Raw genomic sequence first — 23,620 nt, 5'->3', positions numbered from 1 at the left:
AGGCAACAAGGCAGCGGAGGTGTCTCTGGAAGTGAGAGCCACCACGGCCACGCTGATGATGCTTCAGTGAGGGGGACCGCTGGCTCACCCCACGCCACATCTTGGCCCTCGGGTGGCCGGTAGGGACTTCCCGAGCCTGGCAGTGCCCATGGCTCCTGGCCCTGGCTGGCAGGCAGAGGGTGCAGAGTTGGACCGGAATGTACTGGGGGCTGCCAGCACTTGGCAAAGGAAGAACTGTTTTGCAGCAGAAACCCCAGTTTTCTCTCCTTGGGTGGGATGAAAGCTGGAGAGGGCTTCCCCTCCGATGGACAGTGAACACAAGTGCCCTGTGCCATCCTTGTCATCCAGCATGCCAGTGACATGGGGTTTTCCCAAGTTCCTCCTAACTAGCACCAAGAAAATCAGCTTGCAGCCAGGTCCGGCAAATATGTGAAAGGGATTTGGAGTGACATAACAGCTTTCTGCCCAAAGCACTGCACCACAGCTCCACTGGTTTGGCCACAAACTAGCTCCTTTTTGAGCTGTGCCCAGCCACTAAGACCTTGAAAAGCCCAGCCACACTCTTGAGAGGAACTGGTGCCCTGTGGGGAGCTCTGGCCTGGAAGGCAAAAACATATTTAGCCCTGGAAGGCTAAAGCATATCCAGGCTAAAACCATATTCAGCAGCAAATTCTTTGGAAAAGAGCACTGCACAGCACAGGAATGCTGGATCATTTGACCCTGTCATGGAAATCTACTCCAAACCCCCCTCCTCCTCCTAAACGTGAAGCTGATTTTATCTCTTCTTGCAAAACCCTCCATTTCAGCATTAACTAACCCACCTCAGACACTTGGGCTGCTCATGTTTATGTTGACTCTGCCCAAGTGTTGCTACATTTCTGCCTTTGGCAATGCAGCCACGCAGTCCAGCTGCATGCCATGCACTTTGACCAGTCTTCCCACCTCCACTCCAGTGTCCAGCTAATGCTTTTGTCAGACACAGTCAACCAGCGCCCATGAGAGCACCCAGAGCACAAGCAGCACCCTAGGGAGAGACTCAGTGTCAGGTCCAGCTGCACCACTGCACTGGTGACTTCTCAGGGCACCACAGAACGAGAAACACATGGAACTGGACACGTATTCCAACCCACACCCACCACCCTCGCTGCTGGTGTTTCCCTAAATTAGTAACAACACAAAGAAAACTCCAGGTAGAGTTTAACTCCAGTGTAGGGAGAAACAACAGCTGGAAAGGAGGGAGCACGCAAGACACAGTACTTGCTTTCGAATAACCCTTCAACCTCAGGGTAATTGCTGCTGTGGTGTTCTGAGGAAAACAAGGTCAGGAGGAGGAGAGCGCAGGGCAAGATTCCCAGGGCTGTGCACAAGCAACTAGGACAAGGGTGTTTGTTCGGCCTTTTGAGGGGCTACTGCCTGGATTAGTCTCAGAGGGAATGCAAGACCCAGAGGGAGCTGCAGAAAAAGCATCAGCCTCTCTAAAAACAGAAAGCAAAATGTTTTCTTTCTGTCCCCAGAGAAATGAATGCCAATGTCCTAGGAGCGTGCATGGGAAAGGATATTAAAAAGCGAGTTGTGGAGGCCAGATGGAGCAATGCTCTCCACAGGGACAGTGCATCTTGCAAGTTCCAGTGGCTCTTTGAATTATGCGATGGAGAGTGGCATCCCACGAGAAACTACACTTGGGAAGTGTCTCTGCTGTCCCAGCGGGCAGAGGGAAGCTCTGGACATGGGCAGCAGAGAAGAGAGAGGAACAACTTGTCAAGGACAGGGAAGAAACGAGGAACAGAGGCAGCTCCCACAGGCAAACACCACGCCCGGGCTCCTACAGCCGCCAAGTTTTTGCAAGGGATGGCTCTACTTGAAAGAGTTGGGTAGGTTGAAGGTCAGGCATAATTTCACTCCCTTCTGCAGGGACTACTTAGGCCTTGCTATTGCAGTATTTACCACTGGGTTTGGTTTCTTCTGCGGAGATCTGCCAGATTCTGCTGTGCGTAACCCTTTCCGAGCTGTGCTGATAGCAGATAGCCTGGTTCCCGTAGCTGGGGTGATAAAGAGGAAAATAGGTGAAGATGGGGGCCATGCATTTCTCTGATGCAATCTTATTTATTTTCCAGCTTATACAAAGGTGTTTTCCTGTGAACAAGAAAGGTGAACAATGCACAGGTGATCCCTTGCCCAAGTCCCCATCTGCCATAAAACTGACCAGGCTGATCATCATGGCTGATGAATGTGCAGTGACAGCTTTGGTATCAGCATAGTTTCATGTGACTTCCCTCCACTCCCTCTCAGAAACTCACAGGACCTCTCCCCACCACAATCAGGTAGCAAAGATGCCCCTCCACCCCCCGCTCAGCCCTTGAATGGATCTTGTTTTGGGTAGCAGCTCCTATTGTTTCAACTATCTGTTCTGTAAAGGAGTTCACTGGCTTAGGTCTATCTCAAAAGTCAGCTGTTACACCCCAGAGGGATTTCCCACCCAAAACGCTCCCACAACACTCCTTGCAACATGGTTTTCCTCTTTCACCCCAGCTTTGAGAGCCCCAGAAAGATCCCTGACAGAGGTAGCCCTCATCCTTCACAGGCACGACTCTTAAAAAGAGTTCAAAGTTGTGGTTCAGGCCACAACACAGTCCTGGGAAAGTTTCCTGCCACATGGGATCAAGCCTCCCATCCTGCCACACGTGTTAGCCACTCCGAGTGGGAAGGAGAAATGATCTGTGGCACCACAGCAGTGGATTAAGCCCCAGTCTGCTCTTAATCCCTCTAACAGGATAACCAAGGGCTTGTGCCAGCATCTCTAACGTCCTGCAGCCCCAGCCAGCGTCACTGCCCACTGGTCTACCAGCACGAGGTTTCCAACAGCTGCCGAAGATATCCACTGGCTGGGACAATCCTTGTGTAATATATGTTATGGAATAATTCGTGCTTACATAAAATATACATGAAATAAGTTGTGCTTGTACGAAAGATTCTTAAAGTTTTAAATAAAAAGCCACAAGCCGCAGCCAGGGAAAGATTGTGAAACCACAGATGGCAGCAGGGAGAAAGACCTAATTTATAAACGAAAAACCGTGGCTTCATGCAGAGATGGGCCCTTTCCTGGGACAATCCAGGAGACACCCAAATATCTACGATCAAGATAGTCAGAGTCCTCAGGAGCGTGCAATCCAGTACCAGGTTCCCATAACTCAACATCAGCATTCATCGCTTCCCAGAAACAGCTTTGTCCAGCCCAGCACAGAGAAAAGGAGACCCCATGAATATGTGAAGCAACGAAAAGAATAGGAGAACCTCTGCCCCAGGTGGAAAAAAACTGTATAAAACTAACCAGACAAAGACAACATTGGTGAACAGAGGGCATCCGAAGCGGTAGAGTTCGGATCAGTGTTCACCCAGTGCCGATCCCGGGCTCGGCGCTGTCCCTTTGATCGTGGCTATCAGAGACCAAATCTCGGTCGTGAAATAAAAACCTATTTTTTTTTATTATTAATTTGGCTCTATCATTTTATTACCTAATAACACTTGCATGTAGCCAGACTTCTCTGTTTAGTTTCTTGAGAAACAAAAGGCTTCCACACTCTCTGCCCTTTCCACCAAATGGGTAATAGTTTCTTCAAACACAGTTGTACACTTAGGGATGCTAATGTTTAGGAATTGGGAATTTCAGGACTAATCAAAAAACCTAGATACTGAATATCCTTGGGGCATGGAAAGCTCCATAAGGCTACTGAGAGCCCTTCTGGATACCTAAAACTTTCTGATTTAAAAGGAAGAAGGCAAAGGGCAGCACCATCCCCTGGTTTTGCTCTGCTGCCCACTGCTGATCTTGTCAGAGCTCAGACGAGATTCCAGCCAGTTTAACTTCAAGTCCTTTGCTCTAACCTAAATAAACAAGATTATACCCAGCTTAAAGCTGGTGTGTCTGTGTAAGGTACTTAATATAAGCACCTTTATATAACCCCCCTCTCTGAATCCTTTGCAGTCTTTAAGGATTTATCCATGCTTATCTCCAGCAGAAAAGGTGTTGCCTTCATCTTCATTTGGCAGATGGGAAACCAAGCGCTGGAAGGGCTCGAGGGAAGGACGTATCTCCCTTTATTTTGTTCATGCAAAAGCTAGGCATGCAGGCTTGGCCTCTTACACACATGGCCTCCTGAGCCAGTGGTAACAGCACCACTTCCAAAGATCATTTGTAAATGCTACAGCAGGAATTACCCTGGGAAATACCTGCCTCCTCACTGATGATGGATTAGCATTGACCTCAGGCCAGGATTAAAGCCCTTCCTGGTGGTGGCTCCCTGTGGTGCCCATCTCAGAGCACTGCCCAGGACAGACGGGGCACACTCCACATCCCAGACTTGCCTTGCCCTCTGTAGCCTGTTGCTTGGGAGCACCAACCTGTAACATGAGCCCACACTCTGTGGTACACCACGGTGCTTAATCTGCTTAATCGAAACCCCTGATGGATTAGAAGCTTCGAGCAGCCTGACCCTGCCTGAGCACCGAGCAGATATGACAGGAAGATAAACCATGGCTCTTTGTTCTTTTTTCAGGAAGCTCTTTGCAAGATCCTGCCTTGACACAAAGCACTAAATTGTGTACTTGATAGCTTTATTATCCAGGTCCCTCTGATAACCCAGGTTTCTGTGGCAGGTTTCTGATCCTCACCCTGTTACCACGCTCACAAGACCCTTCCTTACTCAAGCCACCAATTTGGTGCATGTGCTTCTGGCATATGGTTCATGGAAGGTCCTCCAATGCCTGCAGGGCTTAAGGCAAGCTCACAGTCTGATTAAACACGGGCCTGATGGCGCTAATGCTGTATGAATATGGAACGACACTAATGAACTCTAACGAGCTAGACCACAGGGTTTGTTTGCAAGAGCCCAGAACCTGTCCTACCGGCTGGTGGAGAAGAGGCAGTTTGCTCATTACTGCACGCTCCCCTTCCGCCCATCCATGCCGAGAGAGGCTCTGCCCAGGTGGAGGCCTTATTAATTTGTCAAGTTGTCTTTTGATCTCTGTATCTGGAAGCATAATGAGAAGGTTTGAACTCTGCCCGTCCCACCCTCTCCATACCTCCCACTTGCTCTGATTCCCCCAGAACCTGACAGACAAGGGGAGAACTGCCACAGCTCTAGGATTCACTTCTTCCTGGAGAGAAGCATATTTGTGGCCTTCTAAAACAGACTTCAGTAACCACAACCATGGCTGATGCAGCAGGAAAGTACCAGTCCCTGCACACCTTCCTTTCACACACGCGCCTGACCCTGTGAGGGAATCCAGGGTGACCACATCTCAAAAGCAGCTACTTATTCCCTTGGTTCCCCCAGGCCAAAGCAGCTCTTGGAGGCCACCTGGAGCCACTTGTGCCCCTAGGTGGAGAGGCTGGTGACCATTGATGCAGGATGTTGGCTACCATAGGACCTCTGCACTGGAAGGAAGTTCCTGGTGACCAGTGCCTTCCGCTGGAGCTGCTGCAGGAGCTCCTATGCTGGCAAAGATCCAAACATCTCCCTCATCCCGTGACCCATCAGAGCCTTCCCTTTATGATTCTGTCTCTCTCCCATCCAGGATCGATCCTGCACTGCTGGCACACCAGTTGAAGCTCCTTCTCAACCACTTCCTGCCCCTTGGGCTGCAGCCTCCAGAGCCGCAGCGGAAACCGCAGCAAGAGCTCGTTTGGCACCACACTCTGTGTCCAGGAGAGCCGGCTCAGCCACTCAGTTACTCCTCTCCCATGGCTCCTCCTTCTCTCAAAAGGAAATAAAAACAAGCTCCAAGGCAGACATGTGTCCCCAATGAAACCCATCTGTCAGAGCCATCGCCACGGTCTCACCGGGCTCTTGCCTGGTCAGGGTGTCCAGCCCTGTCATGGAGAAGTGCACGTAGCCAGTCCCAGGGGCAGCACGCACCCAAGGGGACACGAGGCTGGAGCAGGGGATGCCACGGGATGGCCAGGCAGCTGTGTCCTCTCTGAGCACTCTGCCTGGGGCTGTGATACCTCCTTTCTCAGCAGCAACAACAACTTCCAGGCAAGGAGCCAGCTGATAGCTCTGCACAGCCACAGATGTCTCCATGCAGTTCCCATACACACTGTTTGGAGTGGTGAAGAGCTCTCTACAAAGAAACAAGAGTGGGCTGATGGGCAGGGGTATCCACCCATCTCCCCTACCTGCTTCACGAATTTCCTCCAAGTGATATTTGCTAGCACTTAGTTGTGTGACCCTTTTAAAGACTCCCAAGTGTTTCTCCCTCTCTGCCAGGAGGTTTATACCAACATGGTTTTACAATAGGCATTCAGTTAGTAATACTCCATATGTCCTCTGCAATCACCCCTCCTTCTCAGTGGGATCTCCCATCACATCAACTACTTGTCCAGCCTCCAACAGAGCCTTTATTAGAGCATGAACCCATTTGCCTTCTGCCATCAACTCCCCCTCGAGGCATTTTCACATTTCACTTTTCCCTCTCACCTCCTTGTTCTGCCCCACAGATTAGTTAGTAATAGTAGATCCCACCTATTCTGCATTCTTCCACTGCTCTTGGAGAGTTAAGCAGCTGCAACTCCAGTGCTGAGTCCCTCTACATGTCCCCAGCTGGCAATGGGCTGCTACCCTGAGACCCCCAGCAGTAAAACCAGTGACTCTTGCTGCAGACATCAGAGCAGACACAGAGTGAAAACATGTGGGTTCAACAGCCCCTCAGCTCCTAACAGGGCTTTGCAGCTTACCATAGCATTCCATTTGGTCCATGGTCTGGGCCAGATTTGTTTGTATCTCTTTAAGATGTCCCTCAGGGACCTGTGGATGCAGCCCCAGCACCTCCCTCAGCACGTGTGGTGGGGCCAGAACAGTTATTAGGGGCTTGTGTGTTAATCTGTGTCCAATTTAGGAAGCTCTGTTCCATTCCTTGCTAACCCACCTCAGGACTGATGTAGAAAACAGAATGGAGGTCACCTGCATCAAGATCTGATGTGGTTCACTTCTGTGAGCAGGGCTGGCTTCTTGACAATGGTGCTGTACACACCATTCACCTGAAAGAACCCCAGAACCTTCCCAAGACCCTCCCAGAGGGAGGTGCCGTCCCTTTAGCTGTGAACAGGACTTATTTGCAGTCTTCCTCCTTTGTTGTCTGCCTGCATCTTCTCACTTTTGGTCGGTTGTTTTCGGCAAGACCTGAGAACATAAGAACATATGTACCTGTGCTTCCTCCTGCTCCAGCTACGCCTGCACATCTGCCCTGCCTGCTGCAGGCAGGGAGAGCAGCTCTGCCAGCTGTGAGGACAGTGACCCCCAGCCACAGGCCGGGCGGCAGGGCTGTGTTTTGCAGAGCACGTGCAGCCCCACGCAGGAGGCACGTTTGCTCCTGCTGCCTGTGGTTCCTGGCAGCCTTTCCAGGGAGCAGCCCTCGGCTCACAGAGCTGCTTGTTCAGGAGCATGTTGTGTTTTTGCCTGGGCTTGCAGCTGCCTGTCAGCTGCTGTACAAACATGGCCCTGTCTCCCATCTCCCCCCCGGCCTCTTCTCACTCCTCAGCTCTGCTCTTTGTGGTGCTCAGGATTAGCCACACCTCAGCTGGGTAAACAGGAGCTGATCCTGACCCATCAGCCAGGGGCTTTGCGGCCTCAGCTGCCGCAAGCAAGAAGTGCTCCTTTATTTTTCTCCCAAGTAAATCTCCCTTTCATCATTCAGCAGATCTGAAGCCCTTAATTAGACACAGCAGTGGATGTGATCCTCTTCATTGGTTTCATCTTCTATTTTCTTTCTTTATCCTTTTATTTTCTTTCTTCACCCTTCTATTCTCTGCTTTTATTCCACTCAGCTTCCTTATCTTCTGATCTGTTCCTCATTTTCTCAGTTCTTTTACCCACTTTTTGCTTTTACACCCATCTGAGAAAAGCCACCCTTCCTTTCTGTATGTCACCTTCTGGGTGCAAAATAATGAACCAATGAACTATTCTGGTCTGAAAAAAAGCCCTGGAGGTTGTTTGTAACTCCAGCCAGCACCTTAGTCTTCATGTCAGCTCAGAGGCAGCATTTCCTGCAAATTTCTACCTGGCTCTGAAGGGATGCTGAGCAGGGAAGGAGGAGGACACCCATTCCCTGCAGCACAGCACCCTCTAGCCTCCACCAGGGCTGTAGCTCTTTCCTCAGCTGCAAGGAAGGAAGGACCTTCACCATCATCACTCAGCCACGCATCCTTCTGTCCTGCCACACTCCCCACACATCCAGCCCTGCTCCCTGCATGTCCAGCCCGGCGTAACTCCGGCAAAATCCTCCTGCAGCATCACTGCCAAATCCCAGGATGGATTTCATGGGAACTCTGGAGGTCAGGATCTTAAAGCTGGTCTGCTCTGAGGAGACATGTGGCAAATCAGACGTCATTTCCCAAAAATTGAGACATCAGTTTTGCAAGGTGGAGCCCACAATGAGCCAAGGTGGAGGTCAGCCTGGAAATGGGGTCATTACAGCATCAGCAGCACTGTTTATTTCCTCCAGCCCATGCAATACATTAACTCAGAGATGGTAGAAAGGGAAGTGCTGCTCCTGCAAAGGCAGGTAAGATCAGCCAGAGGAATGGAGTGCAGTAGCTCTGCAGCTGCTTTGTTTTCTTGGGACACTGATCTGCAGCCTTCCAGGTGCCTGCGCATGGAAAAGGGTGGTCAGTTCACCCCTGGCCGTGGTGGCAGACCTTCACTGCTTGGCTGTGACTGCCAGTGCATCTCCAGGAAGTCATCAGGCAGATGGAGATGCTCTGGATTAGCCTTTCATCCCAGCCATCCCACTGTGCTTTCCAGCTTCCTGCTCTCCTACCCACCTTGCCAAACCATGCTCCTGTGGACCCCACCAGCCTCACCCACAACCCTCCTCCCTGCACCAGCATCAAGCCTGTTTCCTCTCACCCCTGCTTTCCTTCTACACCTTCAGGAAACAGAGCTCTGGCCCTCTGCTCCCAAACACCATCACTCATTCTCCCAAATCACAACTGTAACCATTTCTTTTGTACTCACCATCATTCAAACACTGTTGTGTTCTCCCTCCCTCCCTTCCTCCCAGATCTATCCCAATTCCCACTATTTTGGCACAAAATCAATCTTCCGCCTCCACTCAATTTATTTCCATGAATATTGCTCTCTAGGAAAAGGCCCTTCCCCATTCCTCAGGCAATACTAAAATTTGGATTTTCACAAGGGGCTGGTAATCCCATTGTTCAGTTCACTGAGCATTTCAGTTTGCAGGATTACAACCCTGCATTTTCCTCAGGCACCACTACTTCTATGGAAACTTTTCCACAGAAAGCATTTTGCAAGTAGCCACTGGAAAAAAAAAAATGTGGCCTTAGCAGACTCTTTTGCCAGCTTTCTGAGGCAGGACAGTCACAGTCTTTCCAGACTCCAACCTCAGGAACACACTATAGTGGCAAATGTCAGACAGACATTTGGGATTAAACAGAAGACCAGCGGTTTCCTTTATTCAGCAAGACATCTTGGAAACTCTCCAGGAGAAGCTCATACATCCTTCTGGCTCTAGTACATCCATTTGTTGAATCCACCCTGCTTTCCTCAGAGACACCTCCTCTCCCTGCTCTCACTGCCTGCCAGACACCTGCTGCTCTGATGCCACCTTCCCTGCACAGAACCCCTCTGCTTCTGCAGGTGGCTTTAGGGACAGGTGCCACACCAAAGCACTGCCTGGCTCCTGCAGCTGTATCTTAAGTTACCAAAATGTGTGAAAGGGGCAGAAACAGCTCTAACTGAACAAGAGGTGGCATTAGAGGTGGCTGCAGGGAACAGGTCTGCTCAGCCTGGCAGCTTTTGGTGCAGAAGGTGTCCTGAAGGTAGGAATTTCACCTAACCATACTCCTGGAAAATTCAGTAGTGTTGTGGCACAGGTTCCTTTCAGGGAGATAGAGATGGGTCCTTCTCCCAGACCACTGAGATTTTTTGTGAAGCCAGGCAGGGTCCAAGTGCCATGGAGCACATGGAGCAACCAAAAGCAGGACCAGCAGCACTGCTGATGCCAGGGAGTGGTTTTCAAAACCTCTTCCTCTGGGCAGCAGCTGTGGCTGGATGTGGGATAAAAGCAGTGAGCTGGCTGCTGGGAAATTGTGGACAGAAGCAGCAGAACACAGCCTGGTAAAGTGTTCAGCTCAGTGGCATTTCTCTTTTGGCCTAAAGAATTTGGGAATGCAATAGCCCATCTGCTCTGAAATGATCAGTGATGCTCTCTGTACAAGCAGGCTGAGCCCTCTTGGGCTTGGGAGAAAAACAAAAAAAATGAGTCATAAAGTTTCTAGCAATGGCCTTCAGCCATTAGAGGAGACCAGAGTCTATGTTTTAGAGGGGGCAAAAAGGTGGAGAGCAGTACCCAGAAGGGCTGAGGTCAGTCACTTCAGTTCTATAATTAGGAAATAAATAGCATGCTAAATAAACCCAGAGCACAAGCTTTTGAGGAGTGTGACAGAGCTGGAAGTTGGCAAGGAGCAACTGAATGAGAATGTGATGGAAAAATACTGATCAGGTGGGCCACGTGCCACCTCCCCAGCTGGTTTGTATGATGCAGCCGTTCTCCCATCCCTGGCACTTGCCTCCGTACGTTGCCAGCTCCTCAGGACAGAGGCTGGTCTATTTAGAGCTCTGCAAAGTGCCCATTACTCTTTTAGGCACCATTTTCAGAAAATATCTAAGAGTCCAAAGAGCACTGTGCCTCCAGATCCAACAGGCTCGGGAACAGCATGGCTCCGCAGCCCACAAGCCAAAGCCTCACTGGCACTGCAGGGAAGGCAGAGCAGAAGAGGAGGAAAAAGCATTGCCTTTATTTCCATCTGCAAAGCTTTTTTGTGCTCACATGTCACTGACAGGCACTTTGCTTATTTTCAGCTGGCAATCAAACCCTGCCTAAGAGGTGTTTTCCTTCTTGCTCCTGCTACACACTGCCATAGATGAACACCCTGATGTTTCCTCTGGCAAAAAGGTTTCCTCAGGGGTGCAAAGTCTGCAGGAGTCCTTCAGCACACAGCATGTTTGCTGAGCAGGAGAAAAGCTGGGCTGGGGGAAATGAAGCAGAAAAAGAGTTCAGAGTTGTGGCAGCAACAGCCAAAAGAGAGAGGGATATGAAGAACAAAAGGTGATTGTCACCACGGTGCTGCATGGGGGAGTCTCAGGTTGGTTCAGCAGCACGTGGAGTTCTCTCTGCCTGGTACCTTTCCAATTGCTGCATTTAAAAAGGTGGGATTTTAATTAGTCTTTTTTTGGCCTCTCTGTATAGAGGTAATTGCCTGCCCAAAGCACAAGGCAAAGCTGCATTCTTCCTGTGCTTGCAGTATCCAGCATGTACATTTGTCCACTTTTGCAGTAGCCACACTGCTCAGAGAGGGATCCTCCTGTCTCCAAAGCATTAGAGTGTTCCTGGACACTCCCATCCCACCTCACAGCAATACCAGCAGGCAGAAATATCTGCTGGGCTGAAGCAGCTAAATCCCTCCCTAGAAGGCTGGAAATGAAGCTCAGCTCTTTCCAGCACTCTTCCTTTGGGGATGGCTCAGGCTCCTGCTCAGATGGCATTTTCTGAGTATGACCTGTTTACTGTGAGTGCCACAGCCTTGCTCCTGGCTCTGGGCCAGAGCGCTCCACCCGCGGCACGGGCACCCGCGGCTGCTGCAGCAGCAACTCTGCAGAGCCCACCAGCACATCGGCCAGAGCAACTCCCCACACGCTCACAGGGAGGGCAGCTTCCTTCACAAGCCACAGCTCACCAGCCCAAAGTCGGGTTTGCATTCCCAAATGTGCTTGCTTCCTCCCAGACATCCCTGCTCCCACGCTACAAGGTGCAGCTGGAACCCCTCAACACTGCCCAGAGTAAAACACCGATGATTTGCAGTGGTTCTTCCCTCTGTCTCTGGAGACACAGCACCTTTTCCATCACTTCGCTCCTTGCAATAAACACAGCTCAGGATTTTGGCTCCCACTGCCACAGCCACCTGTAAATTTATGCTGCTACCTCTTCAGTGTTCATCTCTCCTCAGCAAGAAGTGAGCAGCAAGTTTGGTTTGCTTTGTTCTGTGACAGGTCTGTAACAATGCTCTCCTAATAGCTGAGCTTCTCTCAGGTCGGAGAAATCTCCAACAGTCTCAAGGACTTAAAATAAAAGCCTTGCCTGGAGGCTCAACTACGGTTTGAGGCATATTTTCCTGCCCGGATCTGTTTTTTCCTGCCTGGATCAGATGGTGAAAGAGCTAAGGTACACCTGGAATCAATTGGACTGCAATTTTCTGCAATCAACCTCAAACACATTCCTCAAATACTTAAAGCTGAGTCTGATACCGGATGTTTATCTGCCGAGCCTATCTGTTAACTTGATCACAAGCATAACTCACTGCCTTGAGACACACCAAACCTCAGCCCAGCTGAGCCACTGACAAATTTAGCAACCATAAACCCTGGGTATTTTCACAAGGTTAATTAAAAGATAAGGAATACAACTCTGTTTGACTGAGTGGTGTGGGATCACACCTGTAGCAAGTGTGGAGAGAGGAGGATGCTGTTTGTTCTGCCACCTTCATTCCAGAATTTCCCTCTCTGCCCTTACCCAGAGCTCCCTCCTTCCCTGTGACTCAGGCTACAGCAGTTACTCATCTCTCCACGTACACAGCGCCCTGGAAAATGTGACTTGCTCCTTGAGAGCTTTCTCCACGTAGGAAGCTCCAACACCCAGTAAACAGAGGAAACATTTAAAATATCTGAAATGAGAGGAAGGATTTTTCCATCCAGTTATATAAAGCAACCATTAACACAGCTCAGAATGGCTGATGTTACCAGCAACGTAACATGGGGCTCTTTTGGAAGAATACAAAAAAAGTAGGTTTATAAACATTGCATCGTGGACAGTTTTTTATCTTATCATTTATTTTCCTCCTAGTGCCTTTCAGATGGGGCAGATCCATCTACCTCGGAGTGGATTTCGCTGTCCCAGTCACACACGCCGCTTGGTGGGACAATGCTGAGGACTCTGAGGGACCGGGGCAGGCCCTGCACTGCTGCTGGCACAGCCCAAGGCTGCTCCCAGCGTTTGGCACCCAGAGCTGCCCTCTGGGCCCACCCTGAACAAACCCAGCGCGTTGAGGGCCCAGCCACCATTTCTAAGGCTCGAAGATCCGGTTTCTAAAAGATGCAGTATTATATAACCAGCACCCGGTACAGCACACGGCTCATCGGCAGCCTGGAGGGATTTTTAGTCCCCAAGACCACCGAGCTCCACGGCACTGAGGAGCAATCGTGTCCTTCAGCTGGAGCTGCTCCCCAGGCTGCGTCCCCCACGCCACGGGCGGTGACTGTGGCGGCAGGAAGCGGCGGACTGAAATGCGGCTGAGGCTCCCCCAGGCCTCGCAGCCCGCCGTGCCCCAGGCCCCGCTCTGTCATGGCCGCGGCGCCGCTGTCCCCGCCGGCGCCGAGAGCCCCGCCCCCCGCCCGCCGCCGCCAATCAGCGCCCTCCGCCTGACGGACAGGCACGCGAGCCATTCGGCCCGCGGTGTCCCGGCCCCGCTCCCCCTCCGGCCAATGGCACCCGCGCCTCAGTGATGGAGCGCCCGTCCCCGGCGAGCCCTCTGACCAATCGACGCGCGGGCCTGGGCGGAAGCGGCGCGGCGGCGGCCAATGGGAGGGCGAGGGCGGCCGCTAAAGGGCAGCGGGCGGCGGGCCCGGGGCAGACGGGCGGGAGCGGCGGCGGGAGCTGGCGGGGCCTTCGCGCCCGGCCGGGGCTGCAGGTGAGGTGGGAGCGCCTTCCCGCAGGGCTCGGGGACGGCCGAGCCTCCTTCCCGTTCCTCTCGGCAGCCCTGGGGGGCTGCCCCGCGGCCGGGTCTGTCCCTGCCCAGCCGCCGTCCTGCCGTGCACTGTCTGCACGCCCGGCCCCGCGTGTTATTGCCCGGGGGGAGATGGGGATGTCCCTCGGTGGGGCGGTGGCCGTCAGTGTCCGGTCTCCTCGCGGTTCTCCCCGGCGCTGGAAGCTCTGGGAAGTGGCGGTGCGGTGCCAGCTTCCACCTTCGCTGCCCGGGGGTGCGCGGCTGTGCCGGGCAGGAGCTGCGGTGGGAGCAGCGCATCCCATCCCTGTGCTCGCAGGGAGGGAAGGCCGAGCTGGGGTGCGATCGGGAGCTGGGTGCGGAGCAGAGAAGGCTCCTTGCGTGAATGAGAGCCGGGGGGATTGTGCCCCTGTCAGGTCATACTGCTTCCGCTAAGCGAGGCTCTTCCCTGGTGCTCACGCTCCAAGGTCCTGACCCTGTTGCGAGCATCTTGCATCAGCTTCAGACTCCCTTTTGTTGCTTGCTGTGTACCTGCTTTTTACCCTGTGTGATGGGACTCTGCCCCATCCTGCACCTTCAGGTGGAACATGTGAATCTCCTCCAGCACAGAAATGTCGATGTATCTGTCACAATTGATGAGTTACAGCTGCTGAGATCTCTCACCTGATGCTAAGTTGTTTGCAGAGGTATGTCAGGAGCAGCTTTATTCATGCAGATGTGCTGGAGGGATTGCACTCTACTTTCAGTCTCGTGTAGGTTCCCTTAGAGAATTCATAGCAGCTTCCTCTTATTGTTGATGAACAATTGTCACTGGTCTGGCAAGTATAAAGATTCCTGTCAGCCCCTTAGATTGCTTTTTGGCTTTCACAGCACTGGTGCGTCTTTCTGTAACAAATGTTCCTGTCTTCTTAGTCAGCTAACTGGTACAGTGTGTTCATCTTACATGCCTCATTTATCAATTATTATCATGCTCAGCCATGTTCATAATATTGCTTAGGTTGACATGTTCTAGTCCCTGTTGATGTGGTGTCCACAGAGCACTCAGTTCAGTTGCTTGCATTTGTGATATCTTGTTTTTAGACTTTGATAATGTGTATTTCCTGTGCAGGGAGTTTTGCTATTGATGAGTAGTCTTGGGTTGCTGTCTTATCTTTTATGAGTCACCTTCTCTCTGAGGTTAGTTCTCATATCACAAAAGAAGTTTCAATAGCTTCTCTAGTCTCAGATCAGTGGACATGCAGCCATTCTTCTTATTCTAGACATCACTTATTTTGTGATCAAAGTCAAGAGTAAGAACAGGAAGAATATGAGAAGAGAAATAAAAGCTAATGTTTGAGTTCTTCCATTCTCCTGTCTTACTCTTAAGAATAGTTGCTTTTGCATGGGAGGTCTTCTGTGTTACTGAGTGAATTAGCTGCACAAAAGATGAGGCCAACCTAAGATTGTGCCAGACTGTCTTTTTTAGGTGTGTAAAAGATGTGGAGATTGTGGATAACACCTATCTTGCAGAACTGTTTCTTCAGAAACTTAAAAATTATCTTGTTCTTATTCTTCCTGTAAAAGCTGCATTTCTCTATTCAGAGAGTGAATAACAGCTTAAACTCTTAGTGTTTCATAAAGCTGCTTTATTAAACTTGTCATGTGAAAACTCATATTAACACATTGAAAGAGTTTTTCTGGGATGTGGCACTGGGAAGGAAAGATGGCAAAATAACACACTTTGATCTTGACACAGGCATATGAAGATGTTTTCTAAGTTCCAGCCATACTCCAGATGGGATTTGGTGTAGGATAGGAAATGGTTAGAGCAGTGAAATGCCTGGGTGCTACTGGATTTACATTGTCCTGTTAACCTTTCTTCATCCACAACTCTCGCCTCTTCATCCAGGCTTTCACACTGCCAGCTCTGGCAGTACCAAAATTTGGATTAAACTAACCAAGAACAGGATTTTTCAGTCTCTCATAGGAGTGTAAGTGCTGTGTTCTTGGCTGCTTGTAATTCCTACTGAAAGGTGCAAAGACCAGCCTGAAATTAGTCACTTGGACTTTTCAGCCAAAGCCTAAACAATCGTGATTTGTTAGTACTTTAGAGTCTTCATCTTCTTCTGAGTTTTCTGGAAGAGTGTGTTTCGTAATGTGTTACAGCTCTGAATTGCTGTTCTTAAAGTGCTATAGTTCAATTGATCTTCTGTGCAAGTATTTACCCTTCTTCTGCCTATATACCTTGCAAAGTTTAAGCTAATATGCAGTTAAACATCTGATCAAACTCGGCTGATTGATTGAATTTCAGTTGATTTCATTTCAGTGTGCAAGGGCACACTGTCCTTCTTGTGGAGAAGCAAAGCTCCACTTGCCCAGCATATATGGGTGGCAGTGATGGTACCCTGTGGGGCAGCTGTCTTAGCCTTTTCTGGCTCTAGGAAGGCTTTTACACTTAAGGGCTTATCTTTCCTGCAGCTCCCTCAGTTGACTTAATAATAAAGATTGTCTCTGACTGCCAGCCTTACTCTGCCAGTATCAGGCAGCAGTAATTGAAAATGCTTTGCAAAGCAGTTCAGTACAAACCAGGTGCTTGAAATGTCATTGAGCCTGAGCTCTTAAAGGTAGTGGCAGTGGAAGGCAGTGCCAGACTTGGCAGAGAACAGAGTTTTATCTGTATCTCTAGACTGACCAAGTGCTGTTGCCTATTACTCTCTGCTTTAATTTCTCCTTATCATGGGTTCAGTCTGACTAAAACAAATGACATTGACAACTTCCTCTGTTAATATGGGTTGAGCTCCTGGAAACACCGAACTTTTCTGAAATGTCTCATGTCTTATTTGTAGGTAACTGAGCTACAGCCCTATTCAGGGCATTGAGTACTCAAAAAGTATAGTACAGGCTCCTCATAGGAAGGGACAAGTGACTGCTGCTAAGAGGCTCACTGTTGAGTAGCTTGTCCTGCTTCTAAACTTACCTCAAAGCATCCTCAAAGATACTTTTGTATAGAGCTGCAGGTTCCAAAAAGCTTGTGCAGAGGGGGTTCAAGCCTGGCTCTCCTTTATCTGGAACACCGAGTTCTGTGAAGTGTTGGTTGAGCATATGTGAATACGAAGGGTTGTACTAAGTGAAATAAGCACATGCAGAGTCATTTACAGTGAACCTCCTTGTAAGAGGTAAGGACAAAGTGTCCTAAAACATGAGCCTGTAATACTCCTAGCCTGTCACACTGATTCAGTGGAAGAGAGGACAGTGTAGTTCATTGCACATTGAATTGCTGGTGGCTGCTGTAGTGCTCCAAAACCTTTCTTTTAGTTGCAGTTTGGGAGAACCTGAGTATTCAGCAGTGGTGGTAGCTGTGTAGTTGTTCTGTCCTGAAAGGTTTTTGCCTCATTTTCAATGTTACTTGTGTGAAATGACGTTATTCCTCTAGTGCGAACCTTCTATCTGTCATGGGCAGGCTGTGAGAGAATGACTCTGCAAATCTTCTGCTCCCCTGTGGAGAGGAGCTGCTCATCAGGGGAACAAAGCAAGCAAGGTGTTTAAAGACCTCAGTGAAACAGCACCTCAGCTTTTCATATAGCTGTCTTCAAGCTGCTTGAACTGGACCGTTCTCAAATGAAGTTCTCTTACCTCTGTTGTGCTTTGTTATAGGTGGGTTCTCCCTGCTGTGTGTGGAGCGTGTTCCCCACTTATTCAGCCCTCTAGCTGAGCAAACAAATGTGGTGTGTTTGGACCTTGAGCTGTTCCTCCAGTATGTTCAGCTGAGCCCTGTGGCAGTGTGGGAATGGAGGGGTTGCAGTCAGAGGATAAATGAGGCTTTAACAATGTGATGCTTCAAAATATAATGAAGGAATAGAGCAGACTTCCTTGAGGAGGGTTGGTCTATAATGCAGTTTTTATTAGCTTACTTAGCTCAGTGTGGCTTGATTCCAGCAGCATTCCCTCAACTACTGAGCGTGGTTTGTTGGGTTCTCTACAGTCTGTGTACTCCGTTTCTTCCCTGGAGCTTAATGCTGCTCCCTGGCACAGTTATGTGGTAGGCAAGGGACACCTGCTAATGCTGTAAGACTGTAGAAAGGTGTTACCCGACATTTCTCTCTGTACCTAAAAGTTATCTTGACCTCTTCTACAAGGACCTGTAGTTACATAAGGTAGTGGATGGGGAGACAGTCCCAAGTCTCTGCACCTTATCTTAAAGGAAAGGCTCATGTTATTTCAGCAAACATAATTACTTGACTACTGCAATTAATTGATTTCTGTGAAGTCAGCGTCTGATCCTGTCTTGGTTTAATCATGTTCATGAGGTGTGTGCAATGAAAGCCAATGCAGAGGTTTTCAGTCCATTTGACAAAAACAGGAACCAGGATAAGGTGATGTAACAAGGACTCTACATAGCAACCTCAGCTAATGTATAAAAGCTGCCTGTCCTGAAATGGAACTATTTCTGATTAGTTAAGATGATATTGTGGGGAAACAAAGGCAGTTCCTGTAGTTAGAAGGAAGTCAAAAACAAGGCTCATTTGACTGTAAATTAGCATTCTTGGATAAGTGAGAGTGCTGAAGAGCCTTTGGCCCTGTTGGCTATAGATTAATTCTTGGGTGCTTTTTTAAGCAACCTGCCTTGGGCTGTACACCCAGCTCTCTGAGATGTTTGATTTCTGCTATGAAGGTGTAGAATTCCTCAAGGGCAAGGTAAAAGCTCTAGTTCGAGGCACTTGGCTTTCTGACTGTGCTGATGGTTCCTTGTGCTATGAACTTTGTCCTTGTAACCTCACAGTACCTCTAAATCTAGTGTGAGCCAAGTTTGTAACTGATGAAAAGGTCAAGTTCCAGTGAAGGCACCAGCCAAGAATTTTTTTTTAGAGCAGGGTGTAAACAATAGTTGTTGGTTTCTGTACTTGCCAACCAGCCAAATCCTGGCCTGGTATGGCCCTGGCACAGGGAGGGATTTGCACTGAGGACTTCAATAGGCTGTCCAAATAGTGTTCTTTTAAGCATCCTTGTGATGGGGCATGTCAGTGTGCCCTCTTTATTTGGAGATAAAATCTGTCACATGTTGGACAACAAACCTGTGGTGGGCTTTGCCAAACTCCTGAGGACTGCACTTTGTCTCGTGGCTGCATCTAACCCTAAACTTAAGTGCCTTAAGTGCTCAGCTAATTCTTAATTATACCCTCTGTGCTTTGAGGTCTGAGACTTAGCTGGCTCTTTTAAACGGCCAGAAGTACTGAGTGATGCATCAAGACCTCAGCATTTGCTTCTGACGTGTTCTCTGAGCCACACTGAAGGTAATGGGAGGTTCTGCACTGGGTGAGCTTGGGCTGGGTAGGTGCCAGTCTCAAGATAAGTGGTATTATGACTTGGTTTTTGTGCATAAGCTGATGAGGCATAGTATTGGTGTGGCCCTAAAATACCTGTGTCTGTAATTTTCAGGGAACAAAGCAGGTTAGACTTAACACTTATAACATCAGTATTAAAAAAACAAAGGCATTTTTTATACAGGTGCTGGGTAAAAGGATATAGAACTGTGCAATAAAGTTTGAGGCTTTCTTTGCGAGTCCTCTTACACAGGTTCTGTACTTGTGTAGCTTGTCCTCCAGTGCCTAGTCTGGCAGCCTTTCCCATCAGGACACGTGCTTCAGAACCTTTCTCAAGTGGATTCATCTTCATCTGGATGGTCTCTAACCATCATCCTCTGCATTTAAACTACTGAAAGCTCAGCAGTGTGACACTGCCGTGCACTTCCTGGAGTGACATTTGAGTAATATGTTGGCATAAAACTTGTCTTTGTTTAAAAAACTATGCAGTGCTCTACTTTTTACCCTTTCCTTAAAGAAGTTCCTTTCCCCATAATGTGGTTCTAAATGTCTTACCTGGAGGTGACAAGCCTGTACCTTCTGGTTTTGCAGTGTATCTTTCAGAAAAGTCATTAGCTTTGGCTGATATTAAAGATGATTAATTTCCTGGAAACATCCCATAAAGAACTAACTTCAGCCTTCCTCCTTAAAAAGGTGGGAAAAAAACCCACCTTATTTCTGATCCCAATCTGCTTAGGCACAACTCTTTAAAGTAGGGTGGGTTTGCTTTCCTCTTGTCTGATATACTTGTTTTCAGAGTTTTATTCCCAAATAGGCACTGAAATATATGAAACCAGTCCAAGAAATGTCTGATATGTTAGTTAACAAAGTCTGCCTGCTTAAATCTGTCAGAAGTGGCCTCCTTGGCTCTTCTGAGGCCTAGTGGGTAAGAGTATTGCTCTGCTAGGTAAGCTGTCACTGAATGGGACAGGTTAAAGACTCTCACTGTTGGCCAGGAATGTTTCCAGTGTTGTGGCATCCAGCTGAGCTCTGAGAGCATCAGTGAGCCAAAATGCTGAGGGGTGGGGAGGCATCCACGAGGCTTTTGTACCAAGCTGCCCTTCCTGGAAATGGCATTCCTTCAAGATTCTTCAGTCCATGTAATGGAGAATTGCACATCTCGTTAGTGGAGCCCGTTTCAAAGAAGCCTTTGCTCTTTGTGTTCCATAAAGCTGCATCCTTGTATTAGCCCAAAGCACTTCTAATGCTTCAGTGAAATAAATGAGTCTGCCAGGCTTTCAATGGCTTGTTAAAAGGCCTGAGGGGGGAGGATCCTGTGGGAATGGCTTCCTTTAATATCTTTGCTTTTTTAAAATTGGCTTTCCAGTATGAAGAGTCAGACTGTTTCTGTGGGTGGAGGAGCTGTAAAGCTTGGTAGCTACCAAATCCTGTGCGTGCCCTGTTGAGTCACAGTGACTCCTGTCTCTGGAAGTTTCCTCTCCATAGGAAACCTGAAACTGAAGTGTGTACAGGTCTTGGATTTGTTGATAGTTGTGAATTCACTTACTGTACAAGTAAAAATTTTGATGATGGCTTTTCCAAGAACCCGGTGTTCTTGAAGGGCTACATAAAGAATTTGCTGTAGCTCTACTGGCTTTTGTTGTACTTTTATCTGTTTCTATCTGGAAAGGGTGAGACTTAGGATTTTTTTCTCATTATACTTGTACAGATGAAGTGCACTCTGTTAACAGCAATGCTGAAATGTTTCCTGTAACATGATTTTCAGCTTTTTTGTGATGAAAGGGCAAATTAAAAGACCACAAATCCAGCACTTGCTTTCCTGTGATTAATTTTTAACTTATCCCTCAGTTAAAATTGGGATTTAACAACATTGCTTTAGAGGCCTGCAGGTCTTTGGGGCTGTCATGCCTGTAAGTGATTAAAAAAAATTAAATTGTGCCATGAAGATGCTTCAAAATAACATCCTTGGGGCCAAGAGCTTCTACTTCTTTGGGTTCCTCAATGTGGATCTCAAATGCTTTGATGGATGGAAAGGCTTGATTGCTTCCAGTGGTATGCTTTTTGGTAATTTTGCCTAGCCTTCCAGAAGTGAATCCAATGTTTTGTATATAGAAAAAGTCAAATGTTTGTCCATTTAGATTAATGGTGACCCAGTTAGAGGAGATTCTAGATTAAAATTTGTCTGGCTCAACCCTGTAGTTATTTATCTTTTTTGTTTAGATAGATAAGTGTATTGGGCCAATGCAAAAAGGGTTTAACAAAACAGAAGCAAGGTGACCTCATCCCAGCTGGTTAAAGAGGGACACATTTGTCCTAGGTGATTAGAGACAAAGCTCAAATCCATTTTAGCAAGATAAACCCTTAAAATTTTAGAGTTGAGTGCCTTGACTCAGCCCTTGCAAATCTGCCCTGGCTGAGACAGGTCTGTTTAGGTCTTCAGAAACACCAGGCTTTAGAAGTGCCTCAAGTGACACAGCTCCATGGGGCATGGAGTCTTCATGGGCTGGATCCACTGCTTAAATAATCACATAAAAGCAGGAAGCTGTGCAGTTGAAGCAGTGCCAGCTTTGTGTTACATCTACAGGCTGATCTGAGCTTTTGGGTAAAGATTTTGACAAATACATAAACCTCTAGCACATGTTTGTGGCCTAGGTTCTGTGAATCTGTTTTAGACTGTCTAAAATGGAAAATACTAGTTCATAAGTGTCAAAGCATACTCCTGCCTACCAACAGCTGATTTTTCTGAAGGTAATGGCAAGCTTGCATGCTGTTTTAAGGGAGTGACAGGCTAACATGAAATATAAAAGTATCAGAAAAGATGTGACGTGTTTGTAATCTGAAGATTATATTGGAGAAAACATCTCAGGGAGATAGGGTTTAGTTGGATTAATTATGTTGAGTCACTAGTACAAAATCCTAATGACTAATTGTGTTCAGTTTTATTTTACATTCACTTAGGTGAAAGTTGTAAACAACAAACTAGCTTAAAATCCAGGTGTCAGGATGGTCTCAGGTATTAGTGCCTCTTAATTTTCTGAATAACACAATTACAGGAAGATGTCAACAGAACTTCTGGGAGTTTGATATGAGGGAGTTTTGCTTGAGCACCTGATTGTCCTTGAGTTCAGGAACCTGGTCTGCTTCTCAGCCAGTTGTACCTTCCCTGGTGAAGCCATTGCTGTTGTTTGCCTGTTGTCTCCTACAGAACTGATAGTGTTGGTGAAAGCTTACCAAGTCAAGATGTGAGATAACATCCTGCAGCTGAACATTGTACTTCAACTCCTCTCATGATGCCCATGCAATCTTCTGAGCAGAAGAATAGATGGCTTTTTGTGGCCCATCTTCTCACTTCTACTGTGAAGCTCAGAATTGGAAAACAAAAGCTGAAGAGTTGTCCAAGATTAAATGTCTCTGCTTCCCTCATTCTGTTCTGCTATGCAGATGGTTGTGGTGGCAGAAACTTGGAGCTTTCCAGCATGCTGTTAGTCAATAGCTGATGTCACACGTGTTTTCTTCCAAGGGGTTTTGGTGTAGCTACACTGAGTACAGAAAGTACTCCTGAGGCTCTTTACTCCTGCTATAAAGAAGAGTAAGGCTTTGGTATGCTCTGCCCTGATAGTGTGTTTTCCATTTGGAAGCAGCAGCTGTGGTAGAGAGCAGACAGTTCTGGAGCTTTTCCTGGAAGCTCCGAGTCCCCATCGATTTGTTGTGCCTGTGGGAAGGCAGCTCTAACAGCAAGTATTGCTTACACTTGTATGGTCACAGGCTGAAAGCTTTCTCTTTTATTGGCATCATCAAATTCTTGTAACAAGAACTTGCATGTGCAGTGGTGTTAATTAGGTGTCTGTGTCTGAGCCTCCTGTGGCTCCCACCGTGTTGAAGTGTGATATATTGTAACATCTCAAAAAGCAAGTGTGGGAACAAGCAGAGAATGTTTACAAGCTTCCATCTGTAGGAGTGAGCTGCCTTGCTAAGCCAGAATAAAAGTAGCAGAAACTTCTTTCAGGCTGGCTTCACACTTCAGTAACATTGTAGACATTGAAGAGTTTAGAAGAGTATCCTGCTAATTCTAGTCCTTTAAATAAGAAGAGATTTGGGTAGGTTTTCTGAGTGCAATGTCTCACTGTCTTGCAGAGATGAAGTCTCTCTGCTAGTGAAGTTGCATTTGCACACTGCAGACGAGTTAATACCCTGTAGGCAAGTGATCTAGTCTGGAATCTGTCCACTGGCAATGAATTTCTGATGCAGATGGATCAGAGTTGGTTATGACTGACTACACAAATAGCTTGCCATGTTTGTGATGGGACCTTTGTATAAATTTGTGTTCATCCTTTCCAGCTGAGAAATGCAGCTTGATCAGTAAAAATCAATTTGCTTCCCCCCCCCCGCACAGGGTTGCTCACACAGCACGTGGATCGGTGAGAAGTCTGCTAAGGACTGGCAACTTTTTCTAGCTTGAAGAAAATTGAAATTGGTAAGACTTTGCTTGTCACTTATCTTACTTGGGTTACCCATATTACTTAGG

At 48.1% G+C, this 23,620-nt stretch overlaps 1 protein-coding gene across 2 annotated transcripts in view; it reads left to right on the top strand.

Moving 5' to 3' along the window:
* Nucleotides 1-13,710: 13,710 nt before the first annotated feature.
* Nucleotides 13,711-23,620, top strand: part of ABHD2 (abhydrolase domain containing 2, acylglycerol lipase) — a 37,425-nt gene continuing 27,515 nt past the window's right edge. Inside the window, exons 1-2 of one of the 2 annotated variants that reach the window (XM_053954753.1) lie at nt 13,711-13,762; nt 23,489-23,569. The gene's annotated coding sequence lies outside the window, so the exon portion shown is untranslated. Of the gene's footprint in view, nt 13,763-14,406; nt 14,482-23,488; nt 23,570-23,620 lie in introns of those variants that run through there. The other variant, XM_053954752.1, reaches the window with a different exon arrangement.

This window comes from Vidua chalybeata, chromosome 13 (genome assembly GCF_026979565.1).
Source record: "Vidua chalybeata isolate OUT-0048 chromosome 13, bVidCha1 merged haplotype, whole genome shotgun sequence".
In the NCBI taxonomy this organism is placed as follows: domain Eukaryota; kingdom Metazoa; phylum Chordata; class Aves; order Passeriformes; family Viduidae; genus Vidua; species Vidua chalybeata.
The sequence above is the reverse complement of the archived record's forward strand: the minus strand, read 5'-3'. Positions and strand labels throughout refer to the sequence as shown.